This window comes from Agrilus planipennis, unplaced genomic scaffold (genome assembly GCF_000699045.2).
Source record: "Agrilus planipennis isolate EAB-ADULT unplaced genomic scaffold, Apla_2.0 scaffold305, whole genome shotgun sequence".
NCBI classification, from domain to species: Eukaryota; Metazoa; Arthropoda; class Insecta; order Coleoptera; family Buprestidae; genus Agrilus; species Agrilus planipennis.
In genome coordinates, this window is record NW_020439432.1 from 117872 (window position 1) to 129568 (window position 11697).

Below are 11697 nucleotides of genomic sequence, written 5' to 3' on the forward strand. Positions count from 1 at the left end.
GTTCTTCGGAAAGCGAAATTAGTAACGGAACTGCATTTTAAAATACACAACAACACAAGTACCTAATTAATAAAAATGCGAAACGAAGTTAGAAAACGTTTCGAAATATTCCAGTACCAATGTCTTTACAAACAGTCCTTTTTATTTTATTATATTTGTATACGAAATAAAAAGTTACTTACTGAAGGTTATTTCCAGAAAAAGAAAAAATTGTTTTGGGTACTGTTTTAACATTAATTTTATTAGACATTTTCTAGAAAGAAAGTCAATTTACGATAATTGAGCCAATTAAAGTTAAAATTAAAGACCAAGAGCAAAACTTAGATCCTCACAAAATTCTCACTGAAATTCTAACACAGTTACTAAACAGAATGAAAATTTTATGTAATAAGAATAGCTTTGAAATAAAAATAAAGAGAAGATACATATTTTTTATTAGCAATATACAGGGCGACGATGATGAATATACAGGATACCCTGAAAGTTATAATTTTTGTAAAATCGGACATTTGTTGAATAACTCGCCTATTTACATTTACCTATCATATTCAAAATGTGCTGAAAGTGCAGGTACACTGTTTGTCGATTAAAATCAAAAGAGAAGAAAGAGAAAATATATTTATGTTAATTTTTGCGACGTTCTCCTTCAAGAAGCAGAAGTCAAATTGTAAGGATAGATTTTAAATTGCAAGATTACCTACTAACGAAGCACATGCTACGTATACAATTTTAATTTTTATAAACCGTTATGATAAGTAGAAAATACGACAAATGGCGCTGTAAACGCCATCTATAGTACAGTGCTACATTTTAGGATTACGTATGCTTCAAAAAATAATTTGAATTATTTTATTCGATTATGGTAACGTGCCTACCACGTTGAGGTGAGCTACGCCGGGATTCGTTTCAGCAAGTAGATATCCATATATTTAAATGGACCTTGTTGGTGCATACGTAGTCCTAAAATGTACTACAGATGGCGTTTACAGCGCCATTTGTCGTATTTTCTAAAACGCGCTTTTAAGGCAGCAGGTAAAAGTTGGTCTGTGTTCTGTCGGGCTGCCTGCGCCGCTCTGATGAGATCCANCAAAAAAAAACGATCTTCCAAGACCAAGGCATACTGTCGAAAAGCAAAACCAACACTATATGTATTAGGCTTGTTTTGGTCTTACGTTTACTCGTCACTGTGTGGACATGCAGTTTTCCTGTCCTGTGCTAATTTTGGCATTGCCTGTAAACTAAAATCTTCCTACGTCTTCCCTACCTCACCTCTTTTTACTTTTGTCAATCTCCTTACATACCAACATTGTTTTTATTATTTATTTTAATACCGTTTCCATTGTAAATATTTAAGGCTGCCTGTAACTCCTCCTTTCTAGATAGCAATAATAAAAACAATTGAGTATTCACGATGTGTTCTATAAAAAATAAAAGAGCAGATTTTTTGATGAAAAACGAAATCAAACTAAAAGCATCGTGTCAACGTGACAATATGACCCTTCCGTGCAACTTATCGCTGCACAGTGGCCACATTTAATGGATTATCAAGCCGTTGTTTTTCCGCAAAACGCTAATCCCTAGCGAAAAAACAAAGGAAAAAAGGATTGAAATTACAACCGTACTAAAATATTACGTGCTAACCTTGATATTGTTTGTTTTCGTAATTTTCAAATACCATTTCTAAAATCTAATTAAGTAACCGTACAAATAAGTAGAAAACTTGCTCTTTCCTTATCACATAAATAGATACACAAGTTTCGTAGACATATAATAACAGACACAGGAAAATTTATGCAAATGAACGCTGTTCTACACAAGGTTAACGAAAGTAACATTTAAGCTGACAACGTGAGTACGTAGGATGCGTTACGAATCATAATAATGAATTACATCGTAAATTCAGTGTTAGGTAGGTAAGTTCAATCATCTGCAACGAGAGATTTTATTCTCCACAGCTTTTTTTTTGTGGGTACAGTCCTTAATTTATATACAAATCAGCGTTTCCTATACATACAGGGTGTTTTATCATCATAAGGTAGTCAGTCCTAAGACTGGTTGGTTACGCATCTTCACTCTTCCCTGTTTTATCTAATGTCATCTCTAACTCCTCCTTGCTAGATGCTAATACTGCTATATCATATCATAGCGGGACAGTGTGCATCCTAGTGTAACGTTGCAGTCCCATCTCTATAACTGCCTGCTGCTCTTTGTACAAACTAAGTGTGGCGAAATAACATATTTTTTCTAATTTTTCCATTTCAAATAATATTTCATTTCGAATATTATTTCACTTCAAATATTATTTCAATTCTTTTCAACTTCTTATCTTGTAAATACTTTGGTTTCCTTTCAATCTAAACTCTATTGTTCTTTCAATCACTTTTACCTGGAAATCCAACTTCAACCATACCTGCATGCACTCCCATACTANACAATATGACCCTTCCGTGCAACTTATCGCTGCACAGTGGGCATATTTAATGGATTATCAAGCCGATGTTTTTCCGCAAAACGCTAATCCCTAGCGAAAAAACAAAGGAAAAAAGGATTGAAATTACAACCGTACTAAAATATTACGTGCTAACCTTGATATTGTTTGTTTTCGTAATTTTCAAATACCATTTCTAAAATCTAATTAAGTAACCGTACAAATAAGTAGAAAACTTGCTCTTTCCTTATCACATAAATAGATACACAAGTTTCGTAGACATATAATAACAGACACAGGAAAATTATGCAAATGAACGCTGTTCTACACAAGGTTAACGAAAGTAACATTTAAGTTGACAACGTGAGTACGTAGGATGCGTTACGAATCATAATAATGAATTACATCGTAAATTCAGTGTTAGGTAGGTAAGTTCAATCATCTGCAACGAGAGATTTTATTTTCCACGGCTTTTTTTTGTGGATACAGTCCTTAATCTATACACAAATCAGCGTTTCCTATACATACAGGGTGTTTCATAATCATAAGGTAGTCAGTCCTAAGACACTCTTCCCTGTTTTATTTAATGTCATCTCTAACTCCTCGTTGCTAGATGCTAATACTGCTATATCATATCATAGCGGGACAGTGTGCATCCTAGTGTAACTTACCTAATATTTACTTTTCTACGTTGCAGTCCCATCTCTATAACTGCCTGCTGCTGTTGGTACAAACTAAGTATCATTCTTCTATCTCTGTAACTCATCCCTACATTTTTAAGTATACTTATCATCTTGTCCCATTTAACATTGTCAAAGGCTTTTTTTAAATCTACAAATCCTATGAACGCACTCTTTCCATTTTCTGTCGTTTTCTCTATTGTTACCCGTAAATGTACAATGGTTTCTCGCGATCCTCTATTTCTTCTAAACCCAAATTGATCTTCACCTAATAGTTCTTCCGCCCTTTTTTCCATCCTTCTCTGTACAATTCTAGTTAAGATTTTTGACGCACGGGATGTTAAGGTAATTGTTCTAAATGTCAGGTGTTTATAAGACTAAATATATACTACGACCCAACCCTGTGCTTGAAAAAGCTTTATCCCAAAAAGGTGAAACGATATTATTTGGTCCAATAAAGTGTTTCTTGACCCCCGTTTTGGCTTTCGGATTGTTCAATTCCATTTATTCTCCAAGAGGTTCTGGCTTTACATTATGGTAAAAAATTCTAACTATTTCGAGCCTACACACTATGCAACCATTTATTGCAGCGTAACGCTATTTTTTGCAATAGCTACACAGCTGCACAATTATGCAATTATTCTGTACAAAATTAATGAATTCAGTAGTCGATACAGTTAAGGGCGTGACAGTTTTTCAAGGTGATCTTGCATAGGTAAACTAACAACACGTCAAGAACCATATACATATTACCTATATCTATATAACTGCAATTGTATGTAACATAAAACGTTAACAATTTGTCTCTATTACGATAGATATACATATCTAACCCGGCAGACGACGCACCCCCAAGACACATTACATAATAATAAAGAGGTTGTAGCAGTTTCTCAAATTCAAAAAACAATATAAATAAACCATTTCGTAACGTATTCAAAAGGATGTAACGCAATTTTAATACAAAATAACATAAAAATGGGTGTAGAGATGTGGACAACCTTAAAGAATAATAAAAGTGTTTTTAAATGGGAGACGAAAAGATGACGGTGGGTGTGGGGGTTAAAAATTAACTGTAAGCTAACATAATCTGATCTAACGTAATAAACACTATTTCGAGATGATTTTTGCCTGTCCCACAAAAGAAGTTAAAATTAACTGCAACAAAATTATTATGGTTTAGATTACATTAGGTTTAGGATAGCTTAGTTTTCTTCTCAAAATTTCGATTTTTTCAAATCCTTCGACGCCTCAACTCCAATCCTCAAACAATATTTATCTTTAGGGAATCAAAACTCCATATAATAAAACCAAAATAAATACATTTTGATAACCAAAAATGATCACTGTGAGTAGCAATTCTCTTTAGAACCTAAAGTACCCGATATCAAACTTAATAAGAAAGCGACATCTACCGGGTTATACTGTGGTAACAAAATATATAATGTCGGATTGAAAAAACTAATACAAAAATCCAGTCGCAATACCTATATCCACTACAATGTAACCCAGTAAGCGTAACGACTTTTTGTTCTAAAACTAAAATTAAATGATTTCGATTTAATAGCACAACTTTTTTCGACGTAAAACTTCATTTGCTTTACAAGTGTAGCGTATAATTTAATTATCGATACATCCGGAGTACAACGGTAGATATTTGTTAATCGTCGACTTATTTACCAAAATTTCCACATTACTATTAGCAGATTTAACGAAACAGAGAACAAAAATACATCTGCTTCTACTCCATGAATTAAAAGCATAATTATTGATACTATAAAAACGAAAGAAATCTTAGACTACGTCTGTTTTCGTTAGTGTCCTAACTGAACCTACATAAATATACATCGTTTGCATTTTACATCAAAATTATTGGCTCAATTATGTAAGATAGATTTACGCACTGAGAGTTCCCTATCACGGAGTTTATTCCTATGTTTTATCTCTTTTGTGGTTTATGTTCAGAATGGGAATGTGATTACAAAAAAATTTAAGATTTATTCCAAAAGGAACGGTAATAATTTTTCGTTTAGTCTTTCGTATTTGATCTTGGTCTTGTATATTCGATCTTAGTTTTAGTTTTGGTCTTGTTCGTTCGGTCTTAGTAAAGCCAGTTTTGGTCTCGGTCTTACATTTTCGAAAGACCAAGGCTGTTAATCAAGACCAAGTTTAGTCGCCACTAAAAAAGATTTGACAGCAAAATTCTAGGAATAACTACAAGTATACTTCATTTACTTTCTCTAGCAATGTGCCCCTTCCAATGTCTTGGATGCGCGCTGGCAGATTCGTAGGTAGGGAGAAAAAAGCTCATTATACTCTCGACTCTTGTTCATTAAACATACCTTTTCATACAGTGCCTGCCAAAAGTTTTGTTCAATCATGAATAGTAGTGCGAGTCGAAAACAAGCGTTAAAGCCTTTAATATGTCTTCAAATACAAATAAACATCTCGTTGCAGTAGTAAATGGTACCAATAACAGCACATTTGAGCAATGAAATTGTAGTGGATAAAATGTCAATTTTTCCGTGCAGGACTGTACAGATTATACGCTCCTTACCGGTTAAGAGTTTCGCCGAGAGTTGTCTCCTTCTTTTTCTGGCCTAGTGCTGTTCTTTTCTACTTTGCGCCGGTCAAACTGAAGGTCACATCGCTACAGAAAGTAAACGAAGTATAGCACTTGCATCCTGAGTGTCGTATCTACCGTTATTGTATTATCATAACTAAAAATGAACTTTGACGTCCCCTGAACGAAAATCTTCCCATTCAAGTTCTACCAAAGTCCTACTCTACTCATTTCTGGAATAATCTTAGATGTCCATCTCGAAGGACAAACTTGAATGAATTTTTCTGTTGACGGACTGAATTAGTCTCTACAATAAAACTGTACCTATTTCCCATTTGAAGACGGTTTTACCACGATTTACTTAAATGTGTACCTACCTAGATTAACGTAAAACGAAACGTATATATTACATGTCGCATACGCAGCGGCAAACGTATTTAATAAGCATGTAGATGTGTGTTACGTGCATTGTGAGGTGTGGTAAAACTGTTATTACACCTTTCAAGCAAATCAGATAAGTGGTGTTATTTTCCATTTCGCATTTAGAAGGACCTTGAGTGTATGGAACGAAAAGCAAACGTTGCGATCAAAAACGAAACAAACTGTTGCACTTCCTTTTTAAACTGCAAAATGCAAAACCTAACATTAATACGACAACTGCCCCTATGCAGTAAACAGATAAAGATACGTGTGTTATCCAAGGATTGAAAATAAATAATAATATAATAGGACGTAAAATTATCCTTTCAAATGACAAAAGTGGAAAAAACAAGACATACCATAGAAATTTAACGATAAAAGAATAATTATTGTTTGTATACATCTGTAACAGAAACAAGTACCAAACTTGCAGAATAGAGCACTTTAAAACATGAAAATTAAGTAAATGATTGTATGTCCCAATGTTCACGGTTTTCGTGAAAAACGTAGTTGTAAATTCAATTCCGGCCCTGGTTCATAAATACGGTTCGCAACGTTACACTCAATCAGCATCAGTGTAATATTTAGTTTTAATTTTTTTGCTCATGTATTTTTAGTTCTTCCATTAATTGTTATTATCTATTATCTATCATTATTATCATCACTTTTCGTGCTTGCCCGAGAGACTGACGCCACATTCTGTTTACATTACAGAAAATTAGATGGATAAGTAATGTAATGAAAAGAGGTTGTTGATATTGTTTTCGTCGGGGAGTAATAAGAGATCGTCAACAAACATAATAAAGTAACGTTTGGGTGGTGTTTTAGTTAAATTGAACCAAGCAACGGACGGTCGATAATCAGCCGGAAAGAACTGATCTACGTTGAAATTACAATAACATTTCATTAAAGGCTAATAGCACATTTCACTTAGGAGACGAAGAGCGTCGCGTTCTCTATATTAGCCAAACGATATCCGATACGAGAACGACAGAGGCATTTCAATTGGAGAAGACTGATAAAATTGTTATAGGAATACGGATATATGTTCCCTTAATGTTAGCGAATTCTTATTCTGAAATGAACTGACATGAGTTGTAATAAAGGACCATAGAACCAACTCATTGTAAAAAAAGATCGCAAAAAGTCAAGTTTCGATTTATTAGATACTTATATAATAACAACTCTATTAAAGAAATAAGTGTAATCGTTAATGTTACCATAGCAGGCATTAAGAACCNAGTCATAATAAACGAATTCCACTGTACGTATTGAAGGGTTTGAATCATATCGCTGCTGTAGGGACAAAACCTCTTTTTCAAAGATAATACCACCACCAAAATAGTACTCGCAAAATAGCACATAACGTTGGCTTGTCTCACAATCAGTGTGACATTTTTTTTAAGGAACAGCTGCTGCATCCTTATCATTTGTAGCGAGTACAAACCATACTTGAAACTGATTTTCAGCAGCGAATTTATTTACAGACAAATATGCTTCACGTGAGATGGAATTTTAAATAATAATAATCACTATTGATGCGACACAAATTCGCATGATTTCGTACATTTACGTAGTGCTGCCTGTAACGAACTTATTTAATTTATTTAGTCTAAACATTATGAGTAGTAATAATTTGTTTATTTGTCGAAGATGCTCGATAAAATGCTTATAATCTCGGTCTATATAGTACTACGTTATTTGGCAGGCACCTACATTGAAAAATTCTCGTACAGGACCGACTTCACATTGTAAATTGTTGTAATTTTCTTAAAAAAAAAACTGTTTGCCCTTAACCATGCTGCTGAACTCACCCTGCGATTATTTATTGCATTTAGTTTACACCTTCCAAAGCTCGGCACCTATTTCTGTTACACCCTGTATACTTGCCTACCGAAGCAATAATAAAAAATACCGCTAACGATTACGTTAAAAAGTAAACAAAAAAAAATACGATGTGATGTAAGAGACGTCTAAAAAGCATAAATTTTGTTTCGATTGCGACTTAAAATTGAAAATCCAGATGTTTTCGAACCCTAAATTAACTGCGGCAAACGGCGTATTCAGCGGTTTGGACATTTCGCATAAAATAATGATAAAATATGACCGGCATAATCGATCGCTTTGGGCAGTAACGGTAATTTGCGACAATCATACACAGTTAGTTTTAATTTACGACGCGATTTCGGGAATTTAAAGTAAAGTCTTTACGCCAATAAAACAAAAACCATGCATATAATAATGTACGATATTTATTATTATTATTATTATGCTGATCCACGTTTGGTAGTTTCGATAAATTACTGATCAAGAGCTTAATCCGTTCTTATTAATTTAGTTTAGGAACGTGTATTTTGCGTATGTACAGGGTGTTCCACCTAAGGCGGTTTTGTCCTTTGCCCTGTTATTATACATTTAATAAAAAAAATGTTTTTACAAAAATGTTCTGGAATCCTATGATGCATATACTTTCAGGTCATACAGGGTGTTCAATTTCTTCTGGACGCTACCTTAAAACTCAACATAGACCCACTTTTATTATTAATTTTACTTATTATATGCGTAAGATAGTTTCAATGTTGACTGTTCTACCCTTAAACGGTAAAAGAAAAATATCCGATTTCGTTGATGGAGAATATTTTAAGCTATTTGTGCAATTTTAATATCGGTTTATTAGTAATTAATTTTGACTTGAGTATACCAGAAAGAACTATCATTCATAAATTTTTATTTGGTAAAGGTCTAGATGATGGCCCCCACCCCCTTCGGGGGTGGGGATAGGGAGATTCGAAAGAGGAGGTCTCCCCCACCACTGTACCATAAAAAGTTCGTGACGGTCTCACCACATAAAAAATTATAGGGGTTCAAAGTTAATAAATATGCCAATTTTTATACATTTCTAGGCATGTAAATATTTATATAATCATTCTTAAACAATATTCAAAGGTAAAACTAATGAAAAATACATAAAAATATTGAGAAAGTTATATAAAACATTATTTAAATATCTTTATCAATAGGGTAGGTTAGGTTAGGTTATCGGGTTTTGTTCAAGTGACCACCCTCTTTCGATCCCCCACCTCCACCCGCTTGAAAATATTTTTTTTATTGAATTTTATTTGAATTATAGTGTATGAAAATTGTCAAAATAATCAACTTTCAACCCCCATAACTTTGTATGGGGGTGAGACCGCCGCAAAGATTTTATGGGGCTTTATTCAGATGACCACCGTCTTTCGATCCCCCTATCCCCATCTAACCTCCATAACTTTTTATGAGGGTGAGACCGCCACGAACTTTTTATGGTACAGTGGTGGGGGAGACCTCCTCTTTCGATCCCACCCACTCCCACCCCCTTCGGGGGTGGGGGCCATCATCTAGACATTTACCTTTTATTTCTCTCACAACTTAAAAATATAACAGTTCGAATGAAAAAATAAATTGTCGCTATTATTTTGTGCTTTTTATACAAAAACTCTATAAAATGCACCATTTAAAGTGTTATGAAAATAAGAACATCTAAAATTACCTAGACATCATTCCAAATAAGTGCCAACATAATTATGTAAGCTCTACTTACGGTATAAAATGAGTAAGTATTAACGTTCAGTTTCTATTACAAGAAGATTTATTTGACACCGAGTTTAATTAAGTTTGGTTTTTAATCAGAAAGTGTCCCGTTTAATAAGTGGATGTTATTATTATCGTTTATTCAATCTGCCAACTTAGCAATGAATCTGTTATTAAACTAGATGCACACGCTTCTTAAGACCTGTTTGGTCATAAAATAATTACAAGATTGCGACAAAATAGCACTTACAGCATTATTACTAAAACAAAACAAAAAAACAAAAACCAACCGAGGCTCTTCATCCCAACACTTTGAGCCTTTTCTGCGAAACGATTATTATCTTTATCATATATCGATATCAGAAGCATTGGAAAAATGAACAAAATTAACCAACTGACTTAAAAAGATATTAAAAAGTAATTTGTAGTAAAATATGAAATATGTATGACATAATATGTGTATATAAGTAATTGAAAATATTTTATTATTTACAAACTATATCTGAAAAATTACAACTACAATGGGAAAATTTTAAATGAAATACAGTGGATTTCGGGCATAACGATAACTGTAATTTCGTCGTTATATCCAGAAGTCGTCACAGGCAAACTTAATGAAGATATAGACACAAACTGTTTTTCAATTTTGAAACAATTTTCGCCTTTTTTAAACAGTAAATGTACATCTGGAAGTCATACTTATTCAAAAGTTTACTAAACACAGTTGCTACCCAGAAACAACGGTACAGGTCACCACACTTGTTGACTATTTCTGTGAATGTAAACGAAAGGTAAGAAAGCTCTTTGTGTCTTTAGCGGCCGACTTCGGTCGCTATATCTGCATGGGATTATTAGCGATTTCTTACAAATGATTCATTAAAAACAATCGCTACACCCGAACTCGGCGTTACAACCGAAGTCGCTATAGCCACAAGAATTTTGTACTAAAGTATGCTTTAAATTCAAGGGACTTACATATAACGTCGCTATAGCACAATGGCCGCTATAACCAAGGTCGTAATAAATGAAATCCACTGTACATATATTTTAGTATTCAAAAAAGTAAATTGTAGAATAAAACGTACATAAAAGATACCCTTTGGTACTACTCTACATATTCTATAGCATTTTATACGCTTTCTATAGTATTAGTTAAAAATCCTTCATTTGTTGATATAGATTATGCATATAGAAGAGAACTTTTAAATATTTAAAAAAAGACTTACCATTAATTTCCTCTGATAACTTACAGCAGCCATTAGGAAGGATTTCTGAAAAAAACAAAAGAAAAACGTTTTAATTTTAAACGATCCCGAGCGAAGAGAACGGAATTAGGCAGGTTGCTGATCTCGCAGGATAAGTACAACTACGCCTGCTCCTGACAGAGCATTATTCTGCGCCTTTCAGCCTTCTTTAAATGCACGACGAAAACAAGCAAAAAAATACAGCAGCTCCCGACCCTTCTGCTACTAATTGAAACAGTAGAAGTGGCCTTTACACTTGCAGCTGTTAATGGGACCACTTAATAACGTCAGAGCAACTGCCAAGCGACTTTATTTTTAATTAAATTCCTAATTAAAACAAAAAAGGTCGCAAATTTTTAAATTCCTAACAAACGCGTAACTTTCACTTGGGGGTTTCGAAAGGCAAAACATGTTCAAAAGACAAACACTTATAACAAATAAACGATGCAAATCGTAAAACAAGAAATACAAAACGATCCAGCCTAAGATTTATTTACATAAATAGATATTGGACACTCTTTCTTACTTTTTTTAATTTAAGCTAATTTCGCATTTCCTTAAAACTAGAACATCCCACATCCTTAACTATTTGTGAACAGTAATCTAATATATCTCAAACTAGCTCTTCATGCCTATCGAGCGGCATGGCCTAGAGGTTTAGACCATTGCTTAGCATTCGGGAGGACGCCGGTTCGATTCCGGGTCCGTCTGCCTTGGTCCAAGTTTTTCTGTGGTTTCCTTGAATCACTTAGGCAAATGCTGAGGCAGTAATATTCCACAGATAATCTTTCA

General features: G+C 33.9%; 1 protein-coding gene across 5 annotated transcripts in view; it reads right to left on the reverse strand.

Moving 5' to 3' along the window:
- The window catches only part of LOC108741540, a 234553-nt gene that overhangs the window by 111786 nt on the left and 111070 nt on the right, over window positions 1–11697 (reverse strand). For 4 of the 5 annotated variants that reach the window (XM_025978989.1, XM_025978990.1, XM_018476372.1 and 1 more), the window contains one exon: window positions 10888–10932. The exons of the other annotated variant lie outside the window; for it this stretch is intronic. The gene's annotated coding sequence lies outside the window, so the exon portion shown is untranslated. The remainder of the gene's footprint in view (window positions 1–10887; window positions 10933–11697) is intronic. 5 annotated transcript variants of the gene reach the window in all.